At 48.5% G+C, this 17,109-nt stretch overlaps 1 protein-coding gene across 5 annotated transcripts in view; it reads right to left on the reverse strand.

Annotated features, from left to right (window-relative positions):
• Positions 1–17,109, reverse strand: part of ZNF451 (zinc finger protein 451) — a 120,549-nt gene that overhangs the window by 90,257 nt on the left and 13,183 nt on the right. The window lies entirely within an intron of this gene.

The raw sequence follows: 17,109 nt of genomic DNA on the forward strand, positions 1-17,109 counted from the left end.
AGCCGCAATATTCTGTAAACCCACGGAGATCCTCACATCTTTAGGATAAAAATCTCCATGGGCCAAATGGCAATACACTGGAGTCACAGAAGTGACAAAGGTTGAGGCTAAAAGAGGAATTTGATTATATATGCATGTGTTAATCATCTAACCATAGAAGCCAGAGGCTGCACAGGTCCAGAGCCTAGTATGACCGGCCCTGGAGGTCCAGAGCCTAGTATGACCGGCCCTGGAGGTCCAGAGCCTAGAATGACCGGCCCTGGAGGTCCAGAGCCTAGAATGACCGGCCCTGGAGGTCCAGAGCCTAGTATGACCGGCCCTGGAGGTCCAGAGCCTAGTATGACCGGCCCTGGAGGTCCAGAGCCTAGTATGACCGGCCCTGGAGGTCCAGAGCCTAGTATGACCGGCCCTGGAGGTCCAGAGCCTAGAATGACCGGCCCTGGAGGTCCAGAGCTTAGAATGACCGGCCCTGGAGGTCCAGAGCCTAGTATGACCGGCCCTGGAGGTCCAGAGCCTAGTATGACCGGCCCTGGAGGTCCAGAGCCTAGAATGACCGGCCCTGGAGGTCCAGAGCCTAGTATGACCGGCCCTGGAGGTCCAGAGCCTAGTATGACCGGCCCTGGAGGTCCAGAGCCTAGTATGACCGGCCCTGGAGGTCCAGAGCCTAGAATGACCGGCCCTGGAGGTCCAGAGCTTAGAATGACCGGCCCTGGAGGTCCAGAGCCTAGTATGACCGGCCCTGGAGGTCCAGAGCCTAGTATGACCGGCCCTGGAGGTCCAGAGCCTAGTATGACCGGCCCTGGAGGTCCAGAGCCTAGTATGACCGGCCCTGGAGGTCCAGAGCCTAGTATGACCGGCCCTGGAGGTCCAGAGCCTAGTATGACCGGCCCTGGAGGTCCAGAGCCTAGAATGACCGGCCCTGGAGGTCCAGAGCCTAGTATGACCGGCCCTGGAGGTCCAGAGCCTAGTATGACCGGCCCTGGAGGTCCAGAGCCTAGTATGACCGGCCCTGGAGGTCCAGAGCCTAGTATGACCGGCCCTGGAGGTCCAGAGCCTAGTATGACCGGCCCTGGAGGTCCAGAGCCTAGTATGACCGGCCCTGGAGGTCCAGAGCCTAGTATGACCGGCCCTGGAGGTCCAGAGCCTAGTATGACCGGCCCTGGAGGTCCAGAGCCTAGTATGACCGGCCCTGGAGGTCCAGAGCCTAGTATGACCGGCCCTGGAGGTCCAGAGCCTAGTATGACCGGCCCTGGAGGTCCAGAGCCTAGTATGACCGGCCCTGGAGGTCCAGAGCCTAGTATGACCGGCCCTGGAGGTCCAGAGCCTAGTATGACCGGCCCTGGAGGTCCAGAGCCTAGTATGACCGGCCCTGGAGGTCCAGAGCCTAGTATGACCGGCCCTGGAGGTCCAGAGCCTAGTATGACCGGCCCTGGAGGTCCAGAGCCTAGTATGACCGGCCCTGGAGGTCCAGAGCCTAGTATGACCAGCCCTGGAGGTCCAGAGCCTAGTATGACCGGCCCTGGAGGTCCAGAGCCTAGTATGACCGGCCCTGGAGGTCCAGAGCCTAGTATGACCGGCCCTGGAGGTCCAGAGCCTAGTATGACCGGCCCTGGAGGTCCAGAGCCTAGTATGACCGGCCCTGGAGGTCCAGAGCCTAGTATGACAGGCCCTGGAGGTCCAGAGCCTAGTATGACCGGCCCTGGAGGTCCAGAGCCTAGTATGACCGGCCCTGGAGGTCCAGAGCCTAGTATGACCGGCCCTGGAGGTCCAGAGCCTAGTATGACCGGCCCTGGAGGTCCAGAGCCTAGTATGACCGGCCCGGAAGGTCCAGAGCCTAGTATGACAGGCCCTGGAGGTCCAGAGCCTAGTATGACCGGCCCTGGAGGTCCAGAGCCTAGTATGACCGGCCCTGGAGGTCCAGAGCCTAGTATGACCGGCCCTGGAGGTCCAGAGCCTAGTATGACCGGCCCTGGAGGTCCAGAGCCTAGTATGACCGGCCCTGGAGGTCCAGAGCCTAGTATGACCGGCCCTGGAGGTCCAGAGCCTAGTATGACCGGCCCTGGAGGTCCAGAGCCTAGTATGACCGGCCCTGGAGGTCCAGAGCCTAGTATGACCGGCCCTGGAGGTCCAGAGCCTAGTATGACCGGCCCTGGAGGTCCAGAGCCTAGTATGACCGGCCCTGGAGGTCCAGAGCCTAGTATGACCGGCCCTGGAGGTCCAGAGCCTAGTATGACCGGCCCTGGAGGTCCAGAGCCTAGTATGACCGGCCCTGGAGGTCCAGAGCCTAGTATGACCGGCCCTGGAGGTCCAGAGCCTAGTATGACCGGCCCTGGAGGTCCAGAGCCTAGTATGACCGGCCCTGGAGGTCCAGAGCCTAGTATGACCGGCCCTGGAGGTCCAGAGCCTAGTATGACCGGCCCTGGAGGTCCAGAGCCTAGTATGACCGGCCCTGGAGGTCCAGAGCCTAGTATGACCGGCCCTGGAGGTCCAGAGCCTAGTATGACCGGCCCTGGAGGTCCAGAGCCTAGTATGACCGGCCCTGGAGGTCCAGAGCCTAGTATGACCGGCCCTGGAGGTCCAGAGCCTAGTATGACCGGCCCTGGAGGTCCAGAGTCTAGTATGACCGGCCCTGGAGGTCCAGAGTCTAGTATGACCGGCCCTGGAGGTCCAGAGCCTAATATGACCGGCCCTGGAGGTCTAGAGCCTAATATGACCGGCCCTGGAGGTCCAGAGTCTAGTATGACCGGCCCTGGAGGTCCAGAGTCTAGTATGACCGGCCCTGGAGGTCCAGAGTCTAGTATGACCGGCCCTGGAGGTCCAGAGTCTAGTGTAACCGGCCCTGGAGGTCCAGAGTCTAGTGTAACCGGCCCTGGAGGTCCAGAGTAATATAACCGCCCTGGAGGTCAGAGTCTAGTATAACGGGTCCTTTAGGTCAGAGGCTGCACAGGGTCAGGGATGATGAAACAAGCTGTGCTTTTTCCTCATATCATCCGTAACCCCTCTCTTACACAAAGCAACAAGAAGTAAAACTGTTGATGCTACTCTTTAAACCCTTAAGCCCCGAGGGTGGTTTGCACGTTAATGACCGGGCCAAGTTTTACAATTCTGACCACTGTCCCTTTATGAGGTTATAACTCTGGAACGCTTCAACGGATCCTGGTGATTCTGACAATATTTTCTCGAGACATATTGTACTTCATGATAGTGGTAAAATTTCTTTGATATTACCTGCATTTATTTGTGAAAAAAAATGGAAATTTGGCGAAAATTTTGAAAATTTTGCAGTTTTCCAACTTTGAATTTTTATGCCCTTAAAATCACAGAGATATGTCACACAAAATACTTACATTTCCCACATGTCTACTTTACATCAGCACAATTTTGGAAACAATTTTTTTTTTTGTTAGGGAGTTATAAGGGTTAAAAGTTGACCAGCAATTTCTCATTTTTACAACACCTTTTTTTTATGGACCACATCACATTTGAAGTCATTTTGAGGGGGTCTATATGATAGAAAATAACTAAGTGTAACACCATTCTAAAAACTGCACCCCTCAAGATGCTCAAAACCACATTCAAGAAGTTTATTAACGCTTCAGGTGTTTCACAGGAACTTTTTTAATGTTTAAAAAAAAAATGAACATTTATTTTTTTTTTTTTCACAAAAAAAATTACTTCAGCTCCAATTTGTTTTATTTTACCAAGGGTAACAGGAGAGAATGGACCCCAAAAGTTGAACAATTTGTCCCAGGTACCCAGATACACCATATGTGGGGGTAAACCACTGTTTGGGCGCATGGCAGAGCTCGGAAGGGAAGGAGCGCCATTTGACTTTTCAATGCAAAATTGACTGGAATTGAGATGGGACGCCATGTTGCGTTTGGAGAGCCACTGATGTGCCAAAACATTGAAACCCCCCACAAGTGACACCATTTTGGAAAGTAGACCCCCCCAAGAACTTATCTAGATATGTTGTGAGAACATTGAACCCCCAAGTGTTTCACTACAGTTAATGCAGAGCCGTGAAAATAAAAAATATTTTTTTTTCCACAAAAATTATCTTTAACACCCCGTTTTGTATTTTCCCAAGGGTAACAGGAGAAATTGGTCCCCAAAAGTTGTTGTCCAATTTGTCCTGAGTACGCTGATACCCCATATGTGGGGGGAACCACCGTTTGGGCGCATGGCAGAGCTCGGAAGGGAAGGAGCGCCATTTGGAATGCAGACTTAGATGGATTGGTCTGCAGGCGTCAGGTTGGATTTGCAGAGCCCCTGATGTACCTAAAAAGTAGAGACCCCCCACAAGTGACCCCATATTGGAACCTAGACCCCCTCCAAGGAACTTATCTAGATGTGTTGTAACAAGGGTAACAAGAGAAATTGGACCCCAGAAGTTTTTGTCCAATTTGTCCTGAGTACACCGAAACCCCATATGTTGGGGTAAACCCCTGTTTGGGCACACGGGAGAGCTCGGAAGGGAAGGAGCCCAGTTTTACTTTTTAAATGCAGAATTGGCTGGAATGGAGATCGGATGCCATGTCGCGTTTGGAGAGCCCTGATCTGCCTAAACAGTGGAAACCCTCAATTCTAACTGAAACCCTACCCTAGCCCAACCACACCCCTAACCACACCCCTAACCCTAAGGCTGGGTTCACATTGAGTTGAACCCGTCCGTTAGACGGACTACGTTACACCGTGGCACCGTGTAACGCAGTCCGTTAACGCCGCCATTGAATCCAATGTCGGACGCATCGAGTGACGTCATTGACGCATCGAGTGACGGACCCAGAGACGCGGGCTGCAGCGTTTCCGGGTCCGTCACCGCCAGCGTAGATAGAGCTAGCAGATGCTCTATGTGCGCTAGCGCGATGCCATACCGGTACTTGCGTTAACAGCAGCCCGTTAACGTATGTGTTGAACGAGCTGCTTTTAACGCAATGTGAACCCGGCCTAATCCCAACCGTAAATGTAATCTAATCCCTAACCATAACCCCAACACTAGCCCTAATGGGAAAATGGAAATAAATACATTTTTTTAATTTTTCCCTAACTAAGGGGGTGATGAAGGGGGTTTGATTTACTATTTATAGCGGGTTTTCTAGCGGATTTTTATGATTGGCAGCCGTCACACTCTAAAAGACGCTTTTTATTGCAAAAAATATTTTTGGGCGTTACCACATTTTGAGAGCTATAATTTTTCCATATTTTGGTCCACAGAGTCATGTGAGGTCTTGTTTTTTTGCGGGACGAGTTGACGTTTTTATTCGTAACATTTTCGGGCACGTGACATTTTTTGATCGCTTTTTATTCCGATTTTTGTGAGGCAGAAATTACCAAAACCAGCTATTCATGAATTTCTTTTGGGGGGGGGGCGGTTTATACCGTTCCGCGTTTAATAAAATGGATAAAGCAGTTTTATTCTTCTAGTCAGTACAATTACAGCGATACCTCATTTATATCATTTTTTTATGTTTTGGCGCTCTTATACGATAAAAACTATTTTATAGAAAAAATAATTATTTTTGCATCGCTTTATTCTGAAGACTATAACTTCTTTATTTTTTCGCTGATGATGCTGTATGGCGGCTCGTTTTTTGCGGGACAAGATGACGTTTTCAGCGGTACCATGGTTATTTACATCCGTCTTTTTGATCGTGTGTTATTCCACTTTTTGTTCGTCGGTATGATAATAAAGCGTTGTTTTTTGCCTCGGGTTTTTTTTTTTTTTTTACGGTGTTCACTGAAGGGGTTAACTAGTGGGACAGTTTTATAGGTCGGGTTGTTACGGACGCGGCAATACTAAATATGCGTACTTTTTTTATTGCTGCAGGGAGGAGGAGGTAAGAGACCCTCGGAGCAACGCGATCACATCGCATTGCTCAGAGGGTCTCAGGAAAGCACGCAGAGAGCCCCCTCCCTGCGCGATGCGTCCCTGTACCGCCGGAACACTGCGATTGATCACAGTATGCCGGGGGTTAATGTGCCAGAGGCGGTCCGTGACCACTCCTGGCACATAGTGCCGGATGTCAGCTGTAATAATCAGCCGACACCCGGCGGCGATCGGCTGATCGCGCTGGACGTACTATTCCGTCCTTGGGAAGTAGGGTCCACCCCACATGGACGGAATAGTACTTCCAATGGCAGAAAGGGGTTAATAAAGTAACAATCCAGATATCACATGTGAGAATTTTTTATTTTTTTTTATATTTTAAGTAAGTGCAACCCCCACGTGAATAGGGAGGGAACTAAGGGTGCCGTCATGAGCCCACGAAAAATGCAGCTACCGGTAAGTAGCTTAATGCTTTATTCGGACTCCCATGACAGCACCACGAGAGATTTACAGAGATGTAAGCAACCTTAGGGAGGGACCATACCCTGCAGCACCCTTAACCCGAAGGTGAGATCTGAGGAGAACCCCAAGTCCAACCGATAGTGTTTGAAAAAGGTGGAAGGGGATGACCACGTGGCCGCCTTACATAGCTGGTCGATTGACACTCCTGACCTTTCCGCCCAGGATGCCATGGCTCGGGTGGAATGCGCTCTCAGATTCTGCGGAGCCGCACCCCCACCTGCTGTATAAGCCAGAGAGATAGCCTCCCTAATCCATTTAGCTAGCGTGCATTTTTATGCTCTAAAGGTACCTTCACACATAACGATATTGTTAACGATATCGTTGCTATTTGTGACGTAGCAACGAGATCGTTAATTAAATCGTTATGTGTGACAGCGACCAACGATCAGGCCCCTGCTGGGAGATCGCTGGTCGCTGAATAAAGTCCAGAACTTTATTTCGTCGCTGGACTCCCTGGAGACATCGCTGGATCGGCGTGTGTGACACCGATCCAGCGATGTCTTCACTGGTAACCAGGGTAAACATCGGGTAACTAAGCGCAGGGCCACGCTTAGTAACCCGATGTTTACCCTGGTTACCATGCTAAAAGTAAAAAAAAAAAAAACACTACATACTTACCTACAGCCGTCTGTCCTCCAGCGCTGTGCTCTGCACTCCTCCTGTACTGGCTGTGAGCCGGAAAGCAGAGCGGTGACGTCACCGCTCTGCTTTCCGGCTCACAGACAGTACAGGAGGAGAGCAGAGAAGCAGAGCGCAGCGCTGGAGGACAGACAGCGGTAGGTAAGTATCTAGTGTTTGTTTTTTTTTTACTTTTAGCATGGTAACCAGGGTAAACATCGGGTTACTAAGCGCGGCCCTGCGCTTAGTTACCTGATATTTACCCTGGTTACCGGCATCGTTGGTCGCTGGAGAGCGGTCTGTGTGACAGCTCTCCAGCGACCAAACAGCGACGCTGCAGCGATCCGGATCGTTGTCGGTATCGCTGCAGCGTCGCTTAATGTGAAGGGGCCTTAAGGGTACCGTCACACTATACGATTTACCTACGATCACGACCAGCGATACGACCTGGTAAGTGGTAAGTTGGTAAGTCGTAGTGTGGTCGCTGGAGAACTGTCACACAGACAGCTCTCCAGCGACCAACGATGCCGAGGTCCCCGGGTAACCAGGGTAAATATCGGGTTACTAAGCGCAGGACCGCGCTCAGAAACCCGATGTTTACCCTGGTTACCAGCGTAAAAAAAACCAAACAGTACATATTTACATTCCGGTGTCTGTCCCTTGCCGTCTGCTTCCCGCACTCACTGACTGACGGCCGTAAAGTGAAAGCACAGCACAGCGGTGACGTCACCGCTGTGCTCTGCTTTCACTTTACGGCCGGCAGTCAGTGAGTGCGGGAAGCAGACGGCAAGGGACCTGACGGACACCGGAATGTAAGTATGTACTGTTTGTTTTTTTTTTACATTTACGCTGGTAACCAGGGTAAACATCGGGTTACTAAGCGCGGTCCTGCGCTTAGTAACCTGATGTTTACCCTGGTTACAAGCGAACGCATCGCTAGATCGGTGTCACACACACACACCGATCTAGCGATGACAGCGGGAGATCCAGCGACGAAAGAAAGTTCCAAACGATCTGCTACGACGTACGATTCTCAGCAGGATCCCTGATCGCTGCTGCGTGTCAGACACAGCGATATCGTATGGATATCGCTGGAACGTCACGAATCATACCGTCGTAGCGACAAAAGTACCACTGTGTGACGGTACCCTAACCCCTTTCCTAGGACCTTGGAAGGATAAAGGTACCTTCACACTGATCAACTTTCCAACGATCACGACCAGCGATATGACCTGGCCGTGATCGTTGGAAAGTCCTTGTGTGGTCGCTGGGGAGCTGTCACACAGACAGCTCTCCAGCGACCAACGATGCCGAAGTCCCCGGGTAACCAGGGTAAACATCGGGTTACTAAGCGCAGGGCCGCGCTTAGTAACCCGATGTTTACCCTGGTTACCATTGTAAAAGTTAAAAAAAAAAAAAACACTACATACTCACATTCCAGTGTCTGTCACGTCCCTCGCCGTCAGCTTCCCGCACTGACTGTGAGCGCCGGCCGTAAAGCAGAGCACAGCGGTGACGTCACCGCTGTGCTTTACGGCCGGTGCTCACAGTCAGTGCGGGAAGCTGACGGCGAGGGACGTGACAGACACTGGAATGTGAGTATGTAGTGTTTTTTTTTTTTTAACTTTTACAATGGTAACCAGGGTAAACATCGGGTTACTAAGTGCGGCCCTGCGCTTAGTAACCCGATGTTTACCCTGGTTACCCGGGGACTCATCGCTGTATCGGCGTCACACACGCCGATCCAGAGATGACAGCAGGTGACCCGACGACAAAATAAAGTTCTGGCCTTCTAGCTCCAACCAGCGATGTCACAGCAGGATCCTGATCGCTGCTGCGTGTCAAACACAACGAGATCGCTATCCAGGACGCTGCAACGTCACGGATCGCTATCGTTCAAAAGTTGCTCAGTGTGACGTTACCTTTAGAATAGTGCATTATGTTTCTTCCAATCATTAGTGACAGACATATTGTAGAAGGCATCTCCTAACATCCAATGTTTGGAGTTCTTTTTCTTTAGGGTTAGAAGGATTAGGGATAAAGGATGGTAGAACTATCTCCTGTGATCTGTGAAATTGGGATGCTACTTATGGTTAATAAGCTGGGTCCGATCTGAGAATCACCCTATCCTGTAAGAACTCTGTATACGGGGGAAGTCTGGAAAGTGCCTGGATGTCTCCTATTCTGCGAGCTGATGTTATAGCTACCAGAAAAGCTGTTTTAAGGGACAACATTTTGATAGAGGCTTCTTGTAAGGGCTCAAACGGGTCTTTCATTAGAGATGAAAGGACTAGATTTAGGTCCCATGGTACCGCCTTGTTTTTATACAAAGGTCTAGCTCTACCGACTGCCTTAATGAACCTCGACACCCAGTAATTATTGGCAATATTACAAGAAAACAGGGCAACAAGGGCTGATACCTGTACTCTCAGTGTACTTGCAGAAAGATTTAATTCTAATCCCTTTTGCAGAAATTCTAATATCTGGCGTATTGGTACCCCTTCTTCGATGTTAAAATCTGAGAAGGCCAAGACCTTTCTCCAGGTTCTCGAGTAGATTTTTGTTGTTATTTGTTTTCTACTTTTTAGAAGGGTGTCTACCAAATTTGGGGAGAAGCCTTTGTTTTTAATATTGACCGCTCAAACTCAAGCTGTTAAATGGAGTCCCTTCACCTGTGGATGGCATATAAGCCCCTGGAAAAGCAAATTCGGGATATCTGGTAGTACCCAGGGATCGCCTACCAACATTGTCCTGAGCCATGCAAACCAGGTTCTCCTGGGCCAGAAAGGAGCAATCAGAATGACCTTTGCACGATTTTCCCTTATTTTCCTCACCACTAGAGGTAACAGGTTCAATGGTGGGAAGGCGTAAGCCAAAGGAAAATACCGGATTACGTACCGGTAATGCTCTTTTATAGAGCCCACGACAGCACCCACTAGAGAGAGGGGATCCGCCCCTAGGAACAGGAAACCTACAGAGAGATAAAAGGGGCGGCCCCCCCTCGCTCCTCAGTTGTTTTACAGAGAATAGGAGGAACCGCCGCCAAGTTTTAGTTAACAGGTTCAGGTATATACATATTTACAACCTCATATCATATCTTTCTAATATTTACACCTCACCAAACAAGCACCATGTGCAACTATATACAGAAAAGGGAGGGATGTGAACGGGTGCTGTCGTGGGCTCTATAAAAGAGCATTACCGGTACGTAATCCGGTATTTTCTATTCGCCACGACAGCACCCACTAGAGAGAATTGCAGAGACTATAGACTGGGTGGGTTTACTGAGTCAAGGACCGATACACCAAAAGTTAGATCAGAAGTAGAGGATAGATCTAATCTATAATGTTTATAAAAGGTATTTGGTGAAGACCAAGTTGCAGCCTTACATATAAGGTCTATTGGCACATTTGCCCTTTCTGCCCAGGAAGTCGACAAGGCTCTTGTAGAGTGCACTCCGACATGCATTGGAGGATCTCTCCCTCCAGCTTTATACGCCAAGATTATGGCCTCTCTGATCCAGCGAGATAATGTGTTCTTTGTGACTCCGGCACCCTTGGTTTTACCCTGGAAAGACACAAAGAGAGCCCTACTCTTCCTCCAGTCCCTAGTTCTCTCTAAATAGGCTAGGACAGACCTTTTTACATCTAGGGTGTGAAGTCTTTCTTCTGGAGTTGAGTGGTTCTCATAAAAGGTGGGTAAGAAGATCTCCTGGGATCTATGAAAGGTAGAAGCCACCTTAGGGAGATAACAAGGATCTGTTTTTAAAAGTATCCTATCTGATGTTACCGTTAAAAAGGGAGGATCTATAGATAATGCATGGAGATCGCTCACTCTTCTGGCAGAGACTAAACGCCACTAACAAAACCGTCTTCAAAGAAATATTCTTTAGTGAGGCTGTATGGAGAGGCTCAAAAGGTGGTTGTGTTAATGCATTTAAAACTATCGAAAGATCCTACTGAGGAACCCGAGGAATGTTAATTGGTTTTGATCTTTCACAAGCGGATATAAACTGGGATATCCATTTATTTCCTGCAATGTTATGATTAAAAAGAGCTCCTAATGCTGAAACCTGCACCTTCAGAGTGCTCACGGAGAGCCCTAATTCCAGCCCTTTTTGTAGAAATTCTAACATTGCAAATATAGGAATCTCAGAGGAAAATTGTGTAGTATGAAATTGAAGGAATTTCCTCCAAATTCTAACATAAATCCTGGTAGTTGAAGGTTTTCTGCTCTTCATAAGAGTATCGATTAATCCATTAGAAAACCCCCTGAGATTTAGTAACCGCCTCTCAAACGCCAGGCAGTTAAGTTCATGCCCTTTGCCTGAGGATGGAGGAATGGACCTTGAGAGAGTAGGTCCTTGGACTGAGGCAGAATCCATGGATCTGACACTGACATCGCCCTCAGCCATGAGAACCATGGCCTCTTGGGCCAATCAACAGAACTTTTGCGCCCTCCTCCCTTATTTTTCTTATTACTATAGGTAATAGATTCCATGGAGGGAAAGCATAGGCCAGATCGAATGTCCATGGCGTCTGGAGGGCATCGAGTATGTCTGGCTTGTCCTCCCTGTTTAGAGAGGCAAACATCTTGACTTGACGGTTGGCTCTTGTGGCAAACAAGTCTATTTGAGGAACACCCCATCGAGCTGTTATTGCTTTGAAAATTTTCCTGCTCAGCATCCATTCCCCTTGATGAAGAGTATGACGGCTCAGGAAATCGGCACGAAAGTTGTCTGTGCCTCTGATGTGTACTGCCGATAGTGATAGTAGATGATCTTCGGCTAACTCCATGATGTCTGATGCCACCTCCCTGAGTTTGTCCGACCTTGTACCTCCCTGATGGTTCAGATAAGCCACCGCAGTGGTGTTGTCGGAGAATACTCTTGTATGAGAGCCGCTGAGCTGGGGAAGAAAGTGGAGAAGGGAGTAATATACCGCCCTCAACTCCTTGACATTCGAGGAATTATTAAGATCTGAGCTGGACCAAAGATCCTGAACCCATTGATCCTGAAAATGAGCCCCCCAGCCTTCAGGACTAGCATCTGTGGTCACAACACTAGAAGGAGTGATTACCCATAGAACCCCCTTTGAAAGATTATTCTGATCCAACCACCACCTAAGGGAGTGTAATACTTCCGATGTTAGGAAAACTGTTCTATCCAGACATCCTCTATTCTTAATGTCCTCCTCCAATACAAATTTTTGTAGCTGCCTAGTATGGAACTGTGCCCACTGTACCGCAGGAATGCACGATGTTAGAGAGCCTAGCAATGACATGACCTGTCTTAGTGACATACTACGTCTTTTTATTGCTGAGGACACCTTATCAACTATGGAGAATTTCTTATCCTCAGGCAGTTTACAAATCTGGTCGACCAAATCTAGAAGGAGCCCAAGGAATTTCTGACACGTTACAGGCTGAAGTCTAGATTTTTCCCAATTAACTAGCCAACCCAGGGATTGTAAGGATATCACTACTTCCTGTAATCTCTGCTCACACTGTAGGGGGCTCTTTCCTACAATCAACAGGTCATCTAGATATGGGATGACCAAAGTATCCTTTACCCGTAAAAAAGACATTACTTCTGATAGTAACTTAGTAAAAATCCTTGGGGCCATAGATAACCCGAAGGGCATTGCTCTATATTGTAGATGACGAATTTGCCCCTCTATACAAACTGCTACCCGAAGAAATTGTTGGTGTGAATTATGAATGGGAATATGGTAGTAAGCATCTTTAAGATCCAATACTACCATGTAACAATTTGGAAATAGATTTTTTTATAGCTGAACGAATGGATTCCATTTTGAATGTTTTAGGTTTTATAAAGGAATTCAGCTTCCTCAAATTGATTATAGTTCTGAAAGAGCCATCCGGCTTACTAATCAGAAACAAGGGAGAGTAAAAGCCTCTCCCTATCTGGGAAGATGGAACCTCTACTAGGACATGTTTGCGTAGGAGGGATTTAACCTCGGTTTCAAGTGCCTCTTGCTGAGGCTTGGATCTTAAGGTGGTAAGAAGGAAAGAATCCGGAGGAATTTTAATAAAGTCTAGTGTGAGGCCTGAGGATGTTAATTTAATAGCCCATTGATTAGTTGTTATTTCTTTCCATTGATGACTGAATTGTTTTAGTCTTCCACCCACCGGAGAAATATCACTGATGGAATTTATCGGTTGGCTTGAAGGGGCGTTTATTAAACAGATTTCCTTTTTGTTTGAAATCTTTATTATTCCACCTGTCTCTGAAGCCTCCCTTTCTTCCGAATGGTGGCTTCCTGAACGCCCTTCTGTAAGACGGAAAAAAGGGATTAGGGAATCCTTTCTTCCTCTCGCCCGCCTTAGTGAGAATATCATCAAGGACTGTTCCAAACAGGTACTCACCCTGACAGGGTATGGAACATAATTTGGATCTTGACTGGGCATCCCCCTTCCAGTTTTTTAACCATAAAACCCGCCGAGCTGTATTAGCGAGATTAGCTGTTCTGGCCGCCAGGCGGAGGGAATCAATTGAGGCATCTGATATAAAAGCCGCAGCACCTTTAATCAAAGGGATAGATGCCCTTAATTTTTCTCTGGATACGCCACTCTTAATCTTTTGATCCAGCTGATCCAGCCATACTAGCATTGATCTGCCAGTACATGTGGCTGAAATAGCCGGCTTGAATGCCGTGACACAGGCCTCCCACGATTTTTTAAGGAGTGCATCTGATTTCCGGTCCATAGGATCCGATAAGGAACCTGCATCCTCCACTGGTAAAGAGAAACGGCGAGATGTAGATGCAACTGCCGCATCGACTTTTGGTATCTTGGCCCAGGTATTCAAATCCTCATCGTCAAAGGGGTAGCGTCTCTTACAGGATATTGGGACCAACCCCTTTTGACCTCTACTCCATTCTTTTTTAACGAGATCTTTTATGGCCTGATTTATTGGAAATACGTGGCCTTTCTTCTGAGAAAGACCAGCGAACATAACTTCTTGTGGCGTCTGTGGTTCTTTTGATTCAGACACCCCCATCGTATTTCTCACTGATTTTACTAGGTTGTTTATGCCCTCAGTTGGAAAACAGACGAAGTCCTCTTCCTCTGAGGAATTAGATTGCTGAGAAATATCAGAGTCGACCTCCCCACTCTCTGCTGATGTGTCAGCTCTAGGAGAGGATGTTTTTCTCCTTCGTTTCTCCATATTTACTGAAGAAGTAGAACCACCTCCCAACGACTGAAGTTCTTCCCGAATTATGAGCCGTATCTCATTCATTTTAACCGATTCCTCCTGCCGTAAGGTGTTGTCTATATATGCCTGACACAGATATTTAAGATAGGAGTCAGGCAGGGGTTCGGTACATATGGCACATTGTTTGTGCTTACTCTTCCCCGTCCTCTTTGCCTAGAAATAATATAAGCAAAGGAATCAATATAAGCTTCAGTGAAGCTATATACGCACTCACCCAGCGTAATATTTATACCGGCTGCGGAGATGTCTTAGCCTGGGGTGTGGACCGGGAGGATTTTCTTCCTGACTTATCAGTGGAGTCACTTATTTTAGAGTGTCCACTATTCCTTTTCCTGGCTTCACCACTAGGGACTAATGGCTCTTCCATAGGGTGCACCCTGACCTCCTCATGGGATGACATAATGGCACACTGACTGCACTTACTGACTACACTTTATAGTGTAGCAATGTACACACCCCTTGCTGTTTTTTTTTTTTTTTTTTTTTTTTTCTTACTTACAAATCCGGCGTTCAGAGTAATGGCACCGCATGGGGGAATCCAATATGGCGGTTCCCCCCGGAAATGATCTCCAACACCGTGCCCCGGAAGTTCATCTCCATTTCCGGGACGCCGACGCTACTGCGCATGCGCCCGCGTCCTGTATGCCGGGAGACGCCGCTGCCTGCTGCATCCCACCATGTCACCTCTTACCTTGGAGGGACAGGAGGGCCTCGGATCGCGGAACCGTCTCACCGCTGCTCAGACGCACACCGGAGGACGTCCTCTATTACCGGCCGCAGCAGGTACCCGCACTGTCGGCGTCTCCACAACGGTGTCCCAGCAGGGAGACCGTTGGATATCTTCAGGCTGCCTGTCAGCCACACCAGATGAGGGGGGAGCCCGCAGGATCCTTCCCCCGACTCTGTCTACCTGCTCTGGAACCCCTGCCGCTCAGCAGAGTCGTACAGGCGGTAGTCCAGGCAGGTCTTCCTCTTCCTAAATCCATAGAGTCTTCTCTGTGGGTCTCCATCTAGGAACAGGAAACCAACTGAGGAGCGAGGGGGGGCCGCCCCTTTTATCTCTCTGTAGGTTTCCTGTTCCTAGGGGCGGATCCCCTCTCTCTAGTGGGTGCTGTCGTGGCGAATAGAAAATCCCATTTTATTAGGAATGCATCGACCACTAGAGGATTCTCCCTGGGATTTAAAGAAAATTTTTTCACTTTTTTGTTGTCTCTTGTGGCAAATAGGTCCACCACTGGTTGACCTCATCGGCGGACAATCTGATTGAACACGTCTCCATTTAGAGACCATTCCCCTTGTATTAGGCCGGGTTCACACTGCGTCCAGGCAGTCCGTTAGATGGACTACGTTACACCGCGGCATAAACGCGGTGTAACGTAGTCCATTACGGCCGCCATTGACTGCAATGTCAGACGCATCGCTAGCGCACGCCCACAATTGGCGTGCGCTAGGGATGTGCCGTCATTGAGTGACGGACCCGGAGACGCGGGCTGCAGCGTTTCCGGGTCCATCACTGCTAGCGCAGATAGAGCTAGCAGATGCTCTATCTGCGCTAGCGCGATGTAAACGCCGGCACTTGCGCTAACAGTAGCCCGTTAGCGTATGTGCTGAACGGGCTGCTGCTAACGCAGTGTGAACCCGGCCTTAGTATATTGCGGCTGAGAAAGTCTGCCTTTACGTTTTCTTTCCCCTTGATGTGAAGAGCAGTCAAAGATTGAAAATTTGTCTCCGCCGTATGGAATAAGCGATTTGTGACCTGCATCAGAGCCTCGTAACAAGTTCCACCTTGATGATTTATAAAGGCCACTGCCACCTGGTTGTTCAAGAGGATCCTGATGTGGTGTCCCTGCAGATATATGAGGAGTTTTTTAAACTGCTAATTCAATCGCCATTAATTCCCTCTGGTTGGATGAAGACGTTGTATATGGTTCCCATTGTCCCTGAACCACATTGTCACCCATGTGGGACCCCCACCCTGAGGGGCTGGCATCCGTAGTTATTACCCGGGTTATGTCTGTCATCCAGGGAACCCGTCGATAAATTATCTCTATCTTGCCACCACCTTAGGGATTCAAGAGTTACCGGCCTCAAGGTTATTTTTTCCCCGTAAGGCTCCCCTCAAGATTTTATCATTAATCAAAACATCCTTCTGTAAGGTTCTAGTATGAAATTGAGCCCATCTGACCGCCGGGATGCATGATGTGAGGGATCCTAGCAGGGATTAGCCTGTCGAAGGGTCATGGAGGGTGTATTAATTGCCCTTAATACCTGGCGCTGAATTTGATCTAATTTCTCAGTAGGGAGAAGACACTTGTGTAGCTGAATCTAATAATAATCCTAAAAACTTTTGAATTTTTAGGTGCTGCAACCGAGACTTCTCATAATTAATTATCCAACCCAGATGTTCCAATCTAACTCTAGCTGTTTCTAATTGATTTTTTCCAATTCACAATCCACCCCAGATCTTGTAGAATGGAGAGTGTGAAGCTGCAGTCTATTTTGAGAAGTTTCTCTGATCTCGCCATTATCAGAAAGTCCTCCAGATATGGCACTATGGCAATATTTTGGTTCCTTAGATAGGCTAGTACCTCTGACATTAGTTTGGTAAATACTCTGGGTGCTGAAGCAAGGCCGAAGGGGAGACACGTGGCCGAAGGGAAGACACGTGAACTGGAAGTGATACATTACTCTTCTGTTCATCAGGGCGAACCTCAGAAACTTTTGGTAGGAAGCGTGTTTTGGGACATGGTAGTATGCATTGCTTACATCCAAGGTGCACATTACCATGTCTTTGTCTATTATAGATTCCATCCTGAATCTTTTGTACCTGATCCACCTGTTCAAGGGTTTTAAGTTTATGATAGTTCGGGAGTCTCCCAAAGGTTTTTTTTATTGAGAAAAA

This window comes from Ranitomeya imitator, chromosome 5 (genome assembly GCF_032444005.1).
Source record: "Ranitomeya imitator isolate aRanImi1 chromosome 5, aRanImi1.pri, whole genome shotgun sequence".
Lineage (NCBI taxonomy): Eukaryota > Metazoa > Chordata > Amphibia > Anura > Dendrobatidae > Ranitomeya > Ranitomeya imitator.